General features: G+C 38.1%; 1 protein-coding gene across 1 annotated transcript in view; it reads right to left on the bottom strand.

Annotated features, from left to right (window-relative positions):
- Nucleotides 1-317: 317 nt before the first annotated feature.
- The window catches only part of DNAJB9 (DnaJ heat shock protein family (Hsp40) member B9), a 33389-nt gene continuing 22098 nt past the window's right edge, over nucleotides 318-11608 (bottom strand). The window contains exon 4 of the transcript XR_008839614.1: nucleotides 318-338. The gene's annotated coding sequence lies outside the window, so the exon portion shown is untranslated. The remainder of the gene's footprint in view (nucleotides 339-11608) is intronic.

Below are 11608 nucleotides of genomic sequence, written 5' to 3'. Positions count from 1 at the left end.
CATTAAAATTTTTCCAAATGAGCAAAGAAATTGGCCTCTACCATACCAATAGCAAAGGAATACAATGAGGAATTATTGAATTCCATACATTTAAAGTTACTGCAAGATTAAAACAGGATTCATAGACTTTTCTTGAATAAAGAAAAAGGAGGAGCATTTGCTATCAAAAATGTTTTCTGAAGCCATAATGTCAAGATGCAAATGAGCTCTGCAGGGATTTAATTCCTTCCAGGCTGGATACTTGTCATTATTTCACCTTACACAGACTTGAGATTAGGCTGTTATCTTGAAACAATCTGTCACAGAATTCAGTATCTATTTTTTTCTTCCTTATTGCACTAGTGGAAAATTTTCTATCCTGACCATTTTATGAAAAAATTGGTGCCTTTTATTTTAAATTAAATACAGTCTTTAAAAACAAATGAGAGGGTGTGACAGAGGTATAAGTTGTATACTGGGGTAATTGTAAGATATCTGCACAATCCAGTGAAATGAGATGAAGTCCTTTTACAGAGCTGACCTAGAAAAGCCACGTTACAAAGGGCAGATGCATGAATCTCAGCTGATGCCCAAAGCTGGAGAGTGCCTAATGAGCTGTGGGAGAGCAGGGCTGGAGGGGATGTGTTAACTAACACAACATCAGCCACGACTGCACTCGGGGCTGGCAGAAACAAGCCTGTGCTGGGTGACCAGCCGACCCTGCTGCCTGCAGCTGCTCCTCTTCAGCTGCCCCTGCACAGTGCCCACGAGTGAGGTCAGGCAGAAAGACGAGAGATGTTGGCTTGTGCAGCCAAACCAGCACTGCTCCTTCCCTCTGCTGTGCAGGGAGACGTGTGTGCCCTGCAGCCCCAGAGCCCGCAGCCCCATCTTCTGCCACTCTCTTCAGCTTAATAAGCACTTCATTTCATCCTTGACACCTTAGCAAGGGACCTCAAGCAGTTTTAATTTTCTTTTCTGCCTGCTGGCCCCTTATGACGTTTAGCCCTCCAACACCTCTTAATGCAGCTGACTAAATCAGACAACATCACCAAACAAAATGTTTGCTTTCATGCAGAATGTTTAAAACACTATTTTATTCATATTTTTAAGTTTGCTCCAAAAGAAAAACAAAACAAAAAACCCAGTGAGATTGCAGGTCTTTGAAACCAAATAAAGGCACAGAATATGAGCAGTGTGACAAATGACAGGGGTCTGAAATACATTCAGCTTCTCTGAATTTTTCTGAGCCTTGGTTCTGGAAAAGCTCTTGAGTTGCACAGGACAGCCTGGAAAGCAGGAAATGAAATGGAATTTGAGTTAATTTTATTTCATCATTTGGACCAGATGTTCAGGTGTTCTGATATAGAGATTCAAGAAAAGAAGTTTAAAGGATGTTTCTCATAAAAGCTAATCACAGATCCCTACTATTTTCAATGGCAGCTGAACATAGTAAAGTGCTTCTAAATAACAAGAATCAAAAGATTCAAAGGACCAGAGTAACTAAATCATTATTTTGTGATTGCTGACACATGGCTGCCACCCCTGCATTTTATCTCACATTCTCTCGGTCTCATTTAACTTCTTTATCCTAGTCACTAGCAGAGAGGAGTTTCTTTCTGAAACTATCTGCTCACTTAAAACACAAAAAAATTTGAAAAGGAAAACAAAAAGGATAAGATTTTTGTACAGACATTTACTTAATAGATGTTACTGTATTATGGTATTAGTGAAAATAAGAGCAGTTTGACTCCAGAGATTACAATATTCATTGTATTCTAATGCAGCCACTAAAACATAGCAAACATATCTATTATCCACAGTGCTATGATTCTTAAAATTATAGGTAATGTGTAAATTAGTTCCATGGTGAATAAAATCAGTGTTTGTATATTTTTTAATAGTCTTCTGAAAGTCCTTTCATACTTTACATTGAGAAAATTTAGCTCTGGAAAAAAAGCTTAATTTATTGACCTAAGGCAAACCATACCTTTCTTGTAAAAAAATATATTGGTCCTCCAGTAGAATGAAATTACAGTTTGGTAGTAGTTAACAATTGCTCTCTAATGCAAAGTAAAAAGATACACCCAGGGGTTGGCTAGTGCATGTCTGGGCAGGGCAACCACACTCAATGTTTCTAACTCACATTTGCACAGAAAGCTTGCAGCATCCAATATTGTCTTAGTACAGAGGACCACTGATTAACAAGGCTAATTAGAGGTATTTTACCCTGCTGTGCATCCAGAAGCACTCTTCCTATCATATAAAAACCATACTGGCATGCATGGAGAACATTCATTCCTTTTTCCTTTGCACATTTGGGGAGTGTTTCCATGTTGCCATCTCTTCTCTGTCTTATCCACCCTTCCCTCACAGGCCACATTTTGTGTTCTTATAGCCCTGTCCTAGCATTATTACATTTGTTCACATCAAGTCATACGTTTGTTATTTTTCAGACAATGTATCCTTTTGCCAGTTATTCTGAATTCCTAACACTGTCCACCCTAGTTCTTCTAACTTTCATTTTACCTTCCTCAGATAATATAAATAAATAAGCTCTTTCATAACATCTTTGATGCAAGGAGTGACTGACACTGAAAAATGTATTTAGAACATGACTTGAAATATTTTCTCACTTTGACCAGGAACTTTTGGATGAACTTTGTGAGAACAGCTCCCCAGCCCCCTTTTCCATGTCACAGTAATTTCATCAAGGTAGTTTTGCCTAGGGTTTTTTATGAGAAAAAAATATGACAGAGAACAAACCAGCCCATTAAAGCCAGTTGGGTTTTTTCTCTATCTGAAAAGCCTGCTATTATTCATAAAAAGAAATTTAGTTGATATGACATTTTTTTCCCCAAATCCATTCTGGCTATTATTTGTCATTTAGCTATTTTCCAAGCTTTTTGATTATTTCTTCTGTGACCATTATAGACATCAGAGCTGAGCTGACTGGTCTGTAATTTCCTCTCTCTCTTTTTTTTTTTTTTTTTACTATGTATAAGGACAGGTAATACATTTGCCCTTTCTTGAATGCCATCATTTCTGAATAACTTTACAGAATAATGGTTAATGGCACTGACATTTTTTCTGTTTGTTCTGGAAAAACTCTTGAAGAAGTTTCAAGGCCATGTAGTGTGTAGACACTGAACTATCTAAATATTCAAACATATTCTTTGACCAGTCTGTTGTTCTGGACTTTCTGTCACAATGAACACTCAATGTGATGGCCAGTACAGGGCTGAATATCTTTTTTTTTCCACCTTTTTAATATGATCTGCAATTAGCTGTTGGGAAGGGGGGTGGTAATTATTGTTTGTTCTGCTTCTTAGTATCAGTATACTTTAAAATGTGTTCCTGTTACAATTAAGACCTCTTTCCTTGTTCACAGACCTTGCATTCCTGGTGCTGTGCACAGAGACCTTCTCATCCCCAGTACCAGACTGTCAGTTCAACATTTTGTTCAGGCCTGGCAAGTATTCATGTTTAGTGAAGTTTTTTGCTTATCTTTCCTTTGCACTTATATTGCACACATTTCTTCCTTTTCTGAGGTTTCTAACTCTCTTGAAATCTTTTTCCTTCACCTTCCTTCTGCAGAAAGATTATACATGGCTTTTTAAAGTCTGTCTATTGTTTTATTTTTTTTATCCTTTCTCCTTTCTTTCCAGTGAATCATGCCTTTCATCTTTAAATTTCCATTTCATTTTGTCTGTTATTCATAATCAAGAATAACTAGTTTTAATTACTTTCTTTCAAGTTCAGTGCAGTGTCAAGAAATTGCTTTCAGCACACTGCAAAAGCTTTTCAAATGGTTTGGTTAAACTACAGCTCAGCAGACTGATAGTTGCTGATGCCTCTACAGCATTTGAATTTGGGGGTCAGCCAGGAATGGCTTTTTAGCTGCTGTTTGGCAGTGCTCCTTGTGCCCAGGACAGCCTCTCTGCTGATATACATCACCTGATAGCATTGCAAGAACATGCACCAAAGGAGAAGTTCCTGTGTCTGCAAAGAAGGAAAAAAAGATACTCCAAGTTTTCCAACCTAGAAGTATGTGCTGCACCATCTCAAAGTTGTGCAATTGAAAATAAATGTGGGGATTCACCCTTTCTGGAAAGCTTTCCTGCCTAGCAGAGCAGAAGCAAACTGCATATTCAGCCTCCTTCATCGAGATGTGCAACTCTTACCTTTTGGAGAAAATTTAATTTTAGATAAAAACAGGACCAGCTGCTTTACCTCTTTAAAATAATTATCATAGTTGACTCTTACAAAGACTGTTCATCCCATTCTCTCCTCTTTTCATTTCTTAGCAGATTTTCACTGGTGTCTATGTCTCTGTCTCCTCTGTCTATATGTTCTTAATTATAAAGCAATATATTTTCCTCCTTTTATCAACCCAAACTTCTTGAGCCAGCTCTACCCCAGTATATCAATATTGTAGTTATGTGAGTTATTCCCTAAAGCCTCTGCTATGCCAATCAAATAATTCTAATTATGTGCTGAGATTTCTATGTCTGATCTTCCTAGAGATGTAGTATTCAGCACGTGCATCAATAAAGCCTTCTGTTTAGTTTTTCAAAAGTTTAGCTTCTCCTTCTTTATTAAATTTTTGCATTGCCCTTGCCTGGATATCATTGTACACTATATAGTCATTGTTTTGTTTTAGCCCTCTAAATGTCCCTGAATGAGAAAACTACAATGTAAATTCACCAAAAATATTGCATTTAAAAGTGAAGGTGGCAGTTATGATACATTTTAAATATCTCAACCCAACAGGCTTTTTATTACTTATTATAAGGAACAGAACAGAGACAGAGGAAAAAAAAACAGAGAATTTTGCTTATGCAAAATGAGAGGCTGCATGTCTGCCTTAAAACAGCAATCACAAGAGTGTTAAATTCAGTTTCCTGAACAGAAAGTCACACTGTTGAAAGACCTGGGGGGAGAGGGAGGGGATCATGTTCATGGTGTTTATTCTCAGGTGTTATAGTTCTTACTGACTTTCACAGTGCTAAATCAATTAAAACCAGTTCACATTCTCTTCCTAGGTCACTATTGCCTTCCTTGTATTCAATTTCCAAGCAGTCAGACAAAAGCACCTTAAGACATAATGTGTTCCTTAGCCTGCAACCTCTTTAGTGTCCACTAGTGACTGAATAAAAGATGATTGCAGGATAATACACTGATGTAATTTCAATTCACTTCTTTTTGTTTCATTTTTAACAAGCAATGGTTCCTAATAAAGCATGCTCTTGGCACATTTTCTCTGTAGATTTTAGTGGTAAGAATTTCACTTTTCTCTTAACATAAACCAGTATCACACCAGTACACCAGTATTACATTCTGCAAGCAGTAGTTACAAATGAAACACAGCAACTAAATGTACAAAATACCTGGGGACAGATTCTGCTATCAGTCCCCTTCAGTGAGTCTGGATCAGAACACAGAAAAAGCCCAAGATTTACAGCCTTATGACATGTAACAAGAAAAGAGAGTCATGTTAAATTGAAAAAGCTAATTGAAAAGCTGTTTGATATTTCTGAAATTATACCTAAATTGGTATTGAAGCCACTGGAGTTGTAGGGGTGCTACTAAGAGAAGTGCAAGTCAGTAGTAATGCATTGCATAGGCTGCATTGCCAATTCTTATTAAACAAAAAATACACATTCAAGCTACTTTTTCTTGCATGTCCTTCACACTGATTCCAAACATATTTTATGAGAGATATCCTGTGATTCAACCTAGCAGCTTTATACTGCTCTTCCAGTTATTTGTCTTAAGACACAGTGCAAATTATAATAACCCAGATTTTCACACAGCAAAATAATCTTCTTAGTTGATTCTCCACAGATTAATTTATTCAGCCTTCTTTCATAGGTCTTGAAATAATGTACAGTAACCTCTTTTTCCATTTTCCTATCACTGAAAAAAATAAAGGTTTTTTTCAACAAGAGACACTGAGTGCTAACCACAGAAAAATCCTTTTAAAGAATGTTTATTATTTATTCAATTTTCAGACTCAGCATAGATACATAAGGTATTAAAATTGTGCTTTTAATACTGATCAGTCACTTTTAGAAGACTCTCTAATCTGTACAGTTATTAAGTGTAATGGGATTTATTTCAATAAAGTTTAACACTAGGAATGAAAGTACATGTGGTAAATCCTATTATATCTAAAGAGATGGGTTGCATTTCCCATTTTACTTCTTAATCCTTCTTTGTCAGGAACAACACATTTTCATTTGAGAGTGTTCGAGGGTTCTTTTCCTTGATGATCAATTTTACCATTTGAAAGCAGAGTGAAGGTTGAACATCTCCCTTTGAAGGGAGCAAACAGGATTCCCATGAAGTTCAACAAAAGGAAGTGCAAAATCCTGTACCTGGGAAGAAAAACACCCAGGCAATATTACAGGCTGGAGGCCAACCACTGAAAAGCAGCTTTACAGAAAAGGACCTGGAAGTCCTGGCAGGTGCAAAATTGGACATCAGCCAGCACTACATCCTTGCAGCAGCAGAGGGCCAACAGCACCTGAGGATGCATTAGGAGAAACATTGCCAGCAGACTGAAGGAAATCATCCTTCCCCTTTACTGAGAATTGGTGAGACACACCCAGAGTGTTGGATCCAATTCTGGGCTCCCCATTGCAAGACAGACATGGAGCTACTGGAGAGAGTCTAGCCAAGAGCCAAGGACACAAAGGGAAATAGAGGAAATTCCATATAAATATAGGGAAAATTTCTACTGTGAGGGTGCTGAGAGAGGTGGTGCTCCCTGCCTTGTGCTGGATCTACTCAAAACCCAACCAAAACATGTCCCTAAGAAACCTGCCCCAACTACCCTTGAACTGAGCAGCTTGTTGGACTAGGTGATCTCCAAGAGGTGTCTTCCTCCAATCCCAGTGATTTTATCACCCTGTGAAACCATTCATTAAGTGATCAGAGATATAACCCCAATCTAGCAGAATCTTACTCTATACTACTAGTTTCAAGGCTAAGAAGGAAATCATATCCTGTCTCTTTACCTAAAGAATATATTAGGCTGATTTTTCAAGTTTAGCCTGAGCAAAGACAGGTTCATTTTTATTAGAACTCTGCTCTCTTTATGCTTATTATTCTGTAATAATTTCTGCACATACACAGGGAAAAAGAAAACAAAAGAGAAATAAAGACAAGGAAGAGAACAAAAGAAAGAAGAAGGAGGAAAAGGAGAAGTGAGGAACGAGGGAAGGGAGGGTGTGAAAGATGGAAGGGAGGAAGGGAGGAAGGGAGGAAGGGAGGGAGGGAGGAAGGAAGGAAGGAAGGAAGGAAGGAAGGAAGGAAGGAAGGAAGGAAGGAAGGAAGGAAGGAAGGAAGGAAGGAAGGAAGGAAGGAAGGAAGGAAGGAAGGAAGGAAGGAAGGAAGGAAGGAAGGAAGGAAGGAAGGAAGGAAGGAAGGGAGGGAGGGAGAGAAAAAAATAATGGAATGGAATGGAAAGAAGGAAGGAAAGGAAAGGAAAGGAAAGGAAAGGAAAGGAAAGGAAAGGAAAGGAAAGGAAAGGAAAGGAAAGGAAAGGAAAGGAAAGGAAAGGAAAGGAAAGGAAAGGAAAGGAAAGGAAAGGAAAGGAAAGGAAAGGAAAGGAAAGGAAAGGAAAGGAAAGGAAAGGAAAGGAAAGGAAAGGAAAGGAAAGGAAAGGAAAGGAAAGGAAAGGAAAGGAAAGGAAAGGAAAGGAAAGGAAAGGAAAGGAAAGGAAAGGAAAGGAAAGGAAAGGAAAGGAAAGGAAAGGAAAGGAAAGGAAAGGATCACTTGAAAAAGAATTACAAACTTGAGCCACGAATCAGTGTTTGATGTTTACAGAGGCATCACAAATGTTGTTCAATGAAATGAAAAGCAACATGAAAAAAAAGAAAAAAATAAACCCCAAGATATTTCAAAGTTCTAGTTATGTTCACCAGAGGCAATTTTTCTTTTTAATGTTGGATCACTTATTCAGCCAATAGAGAGGTGATGAACAAAAATGCTGTCTCCTGGAAGGGTGGGTAAATAACTTCTTCTTGGTGTCCTTTCAAAGGCAGGAAATTCAAAACATGACTTCAGTAGAAAGTGACACTTAATTAGGCAGCTTGTGTTCTTAGACACCAAAGGGAATAAAAGGTAATGTGAGATGTAAAGCTGAAAGTGAATCATGATGGAATTCATGTATTTTTACACACCAGGAGGAGTGCAGGTCTTCAGCAGTGAATGCAATTTGCAATTTCCAGTTCCATAGTCTTCTTCAAATAAAGTCTTCTGTCTCAATTCTTACTTTTAGGCAAATGTGTCTGGGAGCCCCACTAAACAGTTCCAGAGAGGTAAAAAAGACCAAATACATCAAAATCTACAGATATGCAACCATATCCCCTGCAGTCCAGGTTTGAAAGGATACAGATGGGAGAAGTTGTCTTACTGCAGCTGATGTTCAGTGTAGTGTATACCATTTGTCTACTGATGTGTATTTCATAGACTGACAATTCTAAGTCAGACAATACACTTAAAATAAAAATTAAAATTGCCATAACTTCAGAATAAGAGAATTGCGTATTTTCTGACAACAGCATGCAATCCCTTCTAATTACAGAACATATTTTAGAGATGTAATGATATCAGTGAAGTTATGTCCTCCTATTCATCATATTTTGATCTTTGTTATTCTCATTTCAGTGCTTGGAGCATGAGAGTTGGTTCATGTAAGATTCAATCTGTATAATTTCAAATGTTGTTCTTAAAGTGCTTCTTAGACTTGCCAAAAGCAGTCTCTATTCATGGTGTGCTATCTATCTGTCCATCATGGTAACTATCACATAAAATAGCTTGCCTTTTGCTAAGTTTATAATACAATGTATAATATGGCTTTTATATGGGCATCTTGAAACCTTCAAAATTTTTCCCTATGTAAATATTAAATTAGTCAAAACATTGTTCCAAGATTATATCTGGTATGGCTTCTCAGACAATTTTTTTAGAAGAAATTAATGGAAAATATCAATGAATAATAGATACAAATAACTTGAGAAGTAACGCATTTTGCAAAGAAATCATTTGACTCTTAGAGTGAAAATTGATTATTGCATGTAGTACCACAGCATCAGGAGAAAAGAAAGGGGGTTTAGTTCCACTAGCAATACAGAGACAAAATATTGCTTATTTATTTCTTCATGCAACTTGCTTCTGTGCTTCTCTCAAGTCCCTGTAAGCTGAGAGGCCTCAGACAAGCTGGGCTCTTTCTTCTGCATTTAGCAGATGCTCCTGTAGAGCTGCATCTGGGATCTTTTTCCCTGGAAGGCACAAGGCACAGTCTCTGTCTTGTAGCACAGCCCACTGCAGCTCTCCCTTTCCCTTCTGAAAACAGGAGTGACCACCCACCTCGTCCCAAACAGGCCATTTTGGCAGACTCAGAATTTTGCATGGCAAATATGATGCACACTGGAGAACTGTGGTGATGGAAAGTACTTGTGTGGCCCACAGGTAGGGGTGGCAATTCCTCTCTTCAGGTCTCACTTCACCTTTTCAGGATGAGATATGAAATTAAATTTCTTCAGCTGCCCCTTGAGCCAGGTTATTCTAAAGCAAACTTCTCTGGTGCTGATCATGTCACCTTGTCCCACTGTGAAAATGTTAAAAGACACAGGTTTACCTTAACAGAAGAGCTCTAGTGTCAGCTCCATGGTAGTAGACCCTCTACAGAAATTTAAAAGGGAGATCTTGCTCTGTCCTGCAATAGAAGGATGTGAATAGAGGAAACGAGGTAAGACCAGGCAAAATTAAAATAGACATAACTAGTATGAAGAAAAAAAGTAAACAATGCTGAACTGTGACTTCCTCTCCAGACTGGTCTTTCAATCTGCATTATTAGATCCTGCACAAAAATGATAAAAGCAAATATTCCTGTCAGCATTTTCACAAGGGAAACCATTCTGATATGTTCTAAGGCATCAGGTTAATAGCACACACATTCTGCACTGAGGATTGTAACCTCCTGTTACAGAGGAAAAGAATTGCAATTGTTTCTTCCAAGCCTGATTATTTACATTCTGTGTGTCTGTGACTCATTAAAGAATACTGAGAGGAAGCTGCTACATATGCAAGACAGAATGTGTACACACACACATATGTATGTATATTGTTCAGACACATTTACAAAAACATACAATACATATTATGGAATGGGAACACAATACTGCCATTAGGAAAACTAGTGTTTTGCAAATTTTGTTTATTCGCCTTTTAAATTGGAATCAGAGAGACCACAGGGATATATTGGTACCACTTATGTTGCAATCCTCAACAAAGTAGCTATGTTTTCCAAAATTAGCAATAACATGAACAATGTGGAATCTTAATTACTGTTCTGTAAAGAAAAATAACTGAATTAAAGGGAGTGTTACTGTCATTATTTAGGAATTAATTTCACACAATAACATATGGAAAACAGTGCAAAAGAGAGTAGGATGAGAGAAGAAACAGCAGCGTTCCCTACACTGCTATTGTGTCCTATTTTCTGTATGGCACATCAGGAAGTTTTCCCTGCATTTGTATTCTCTGTATGTAGCCCCCTGAGAACACCTACCTGGCTTTGGCTAATTGGAACATGAACAGAGTGGAGTGCTTGACTTTGTGAATGGCAGTTGAAAATTGCTCAAAGGTAGTTTTTAACCAGTGACTCATTTCTGAGTGGGCTTCAGGAGCTTGACCATCAAAGGAGATCTTTATGTCTCATTTTATCATCCTGGGACTCTTTGAATACAAACATGTCTGGGCAAAGGCAGAATGACTGGTGAGGTCAGTGGTTTAATTTCTGTTCCTGCACCAGAAATACGAGTTGCTAACACACCAGGAACTTTTCTTCCTTTGCAATAACACTGCCATAATTTTGAGTGACAAATAGAAACCATAACACTGCTACAAATCTCTCTGGGTTGTTGAAGAGCACTAATCAGAAAATAACATTCCACAGCTGTTGTGTTCCTGAAGTACTATTCACTGTTTACCCTGGGAACAGCTGTCATTATCTCCTGTTAGCAGAAAGCCTGCACAAATAGGGTCTTTAAGGTCATCAGCACCATGCCCAGCCTGATCTTTTCTTGTGGCAGTCCCAGAGCTTCCTGCATGTGCTGAGCACACCTCACTCCTTTTGCCTCTTTCAGTATGCCACAGAGCACCCATCTTTGCTGGAGAGAGATATTCTCAGTAGATAAGTATAATCACAATGCTAGACACCTCACAGCCACAGTAGGGATGGGTTTGTTCACACACACCCAACTCACACAGCTGCTGATGGATTTTTTTGCATTGTCCACACAACAGCAGGAGGGAATGACAACCAGTGAAATGGAACAACTTAAAGCAAGCAAGCAGGATATGAGTACAAATCCCACATCACACAAAACAGTGGCATCGTTTTAGATAAGGCAGAGAACAGCCCTTACATTTTATATATGAGTAGAGGCATATTTAACTAATGAAACATTTTATAAGTTCATGGAAAACATGGGGATTCTCTCTGAGCAAGATTGAAACACTTTACAGTAATCTTCATGGTTCTTTTAATACCTGCTGTTCTCTAGGTACAGTTCAAGATTTATCTTCCCTTTCACTTCAAATCCTTTATTTTAAAGGG

The sequence above is a fragment of the Oenanthe melanoleuca genome, chromosome 1A (genome assembly GCF_029582105.1).
Source record: "Oenanthe melanoleuca isolate GR-GAL-2019-014 chromosome 1A, OMel1.0, whole genome shotgun sequence".
NCBI classification, from domain to species: domain Eukaryota; kingdom Metazoa; phylum Chordata; class Aves; order Passeriformes; family Muscicapidae; genus Oenanthe; species Oenanthe melanoleuca.
The sequence above is the reverse complement of the archived record's forward strand: the minus strand, read 5'-3'. Positions and strand labels throughout refer to the sequence as shown.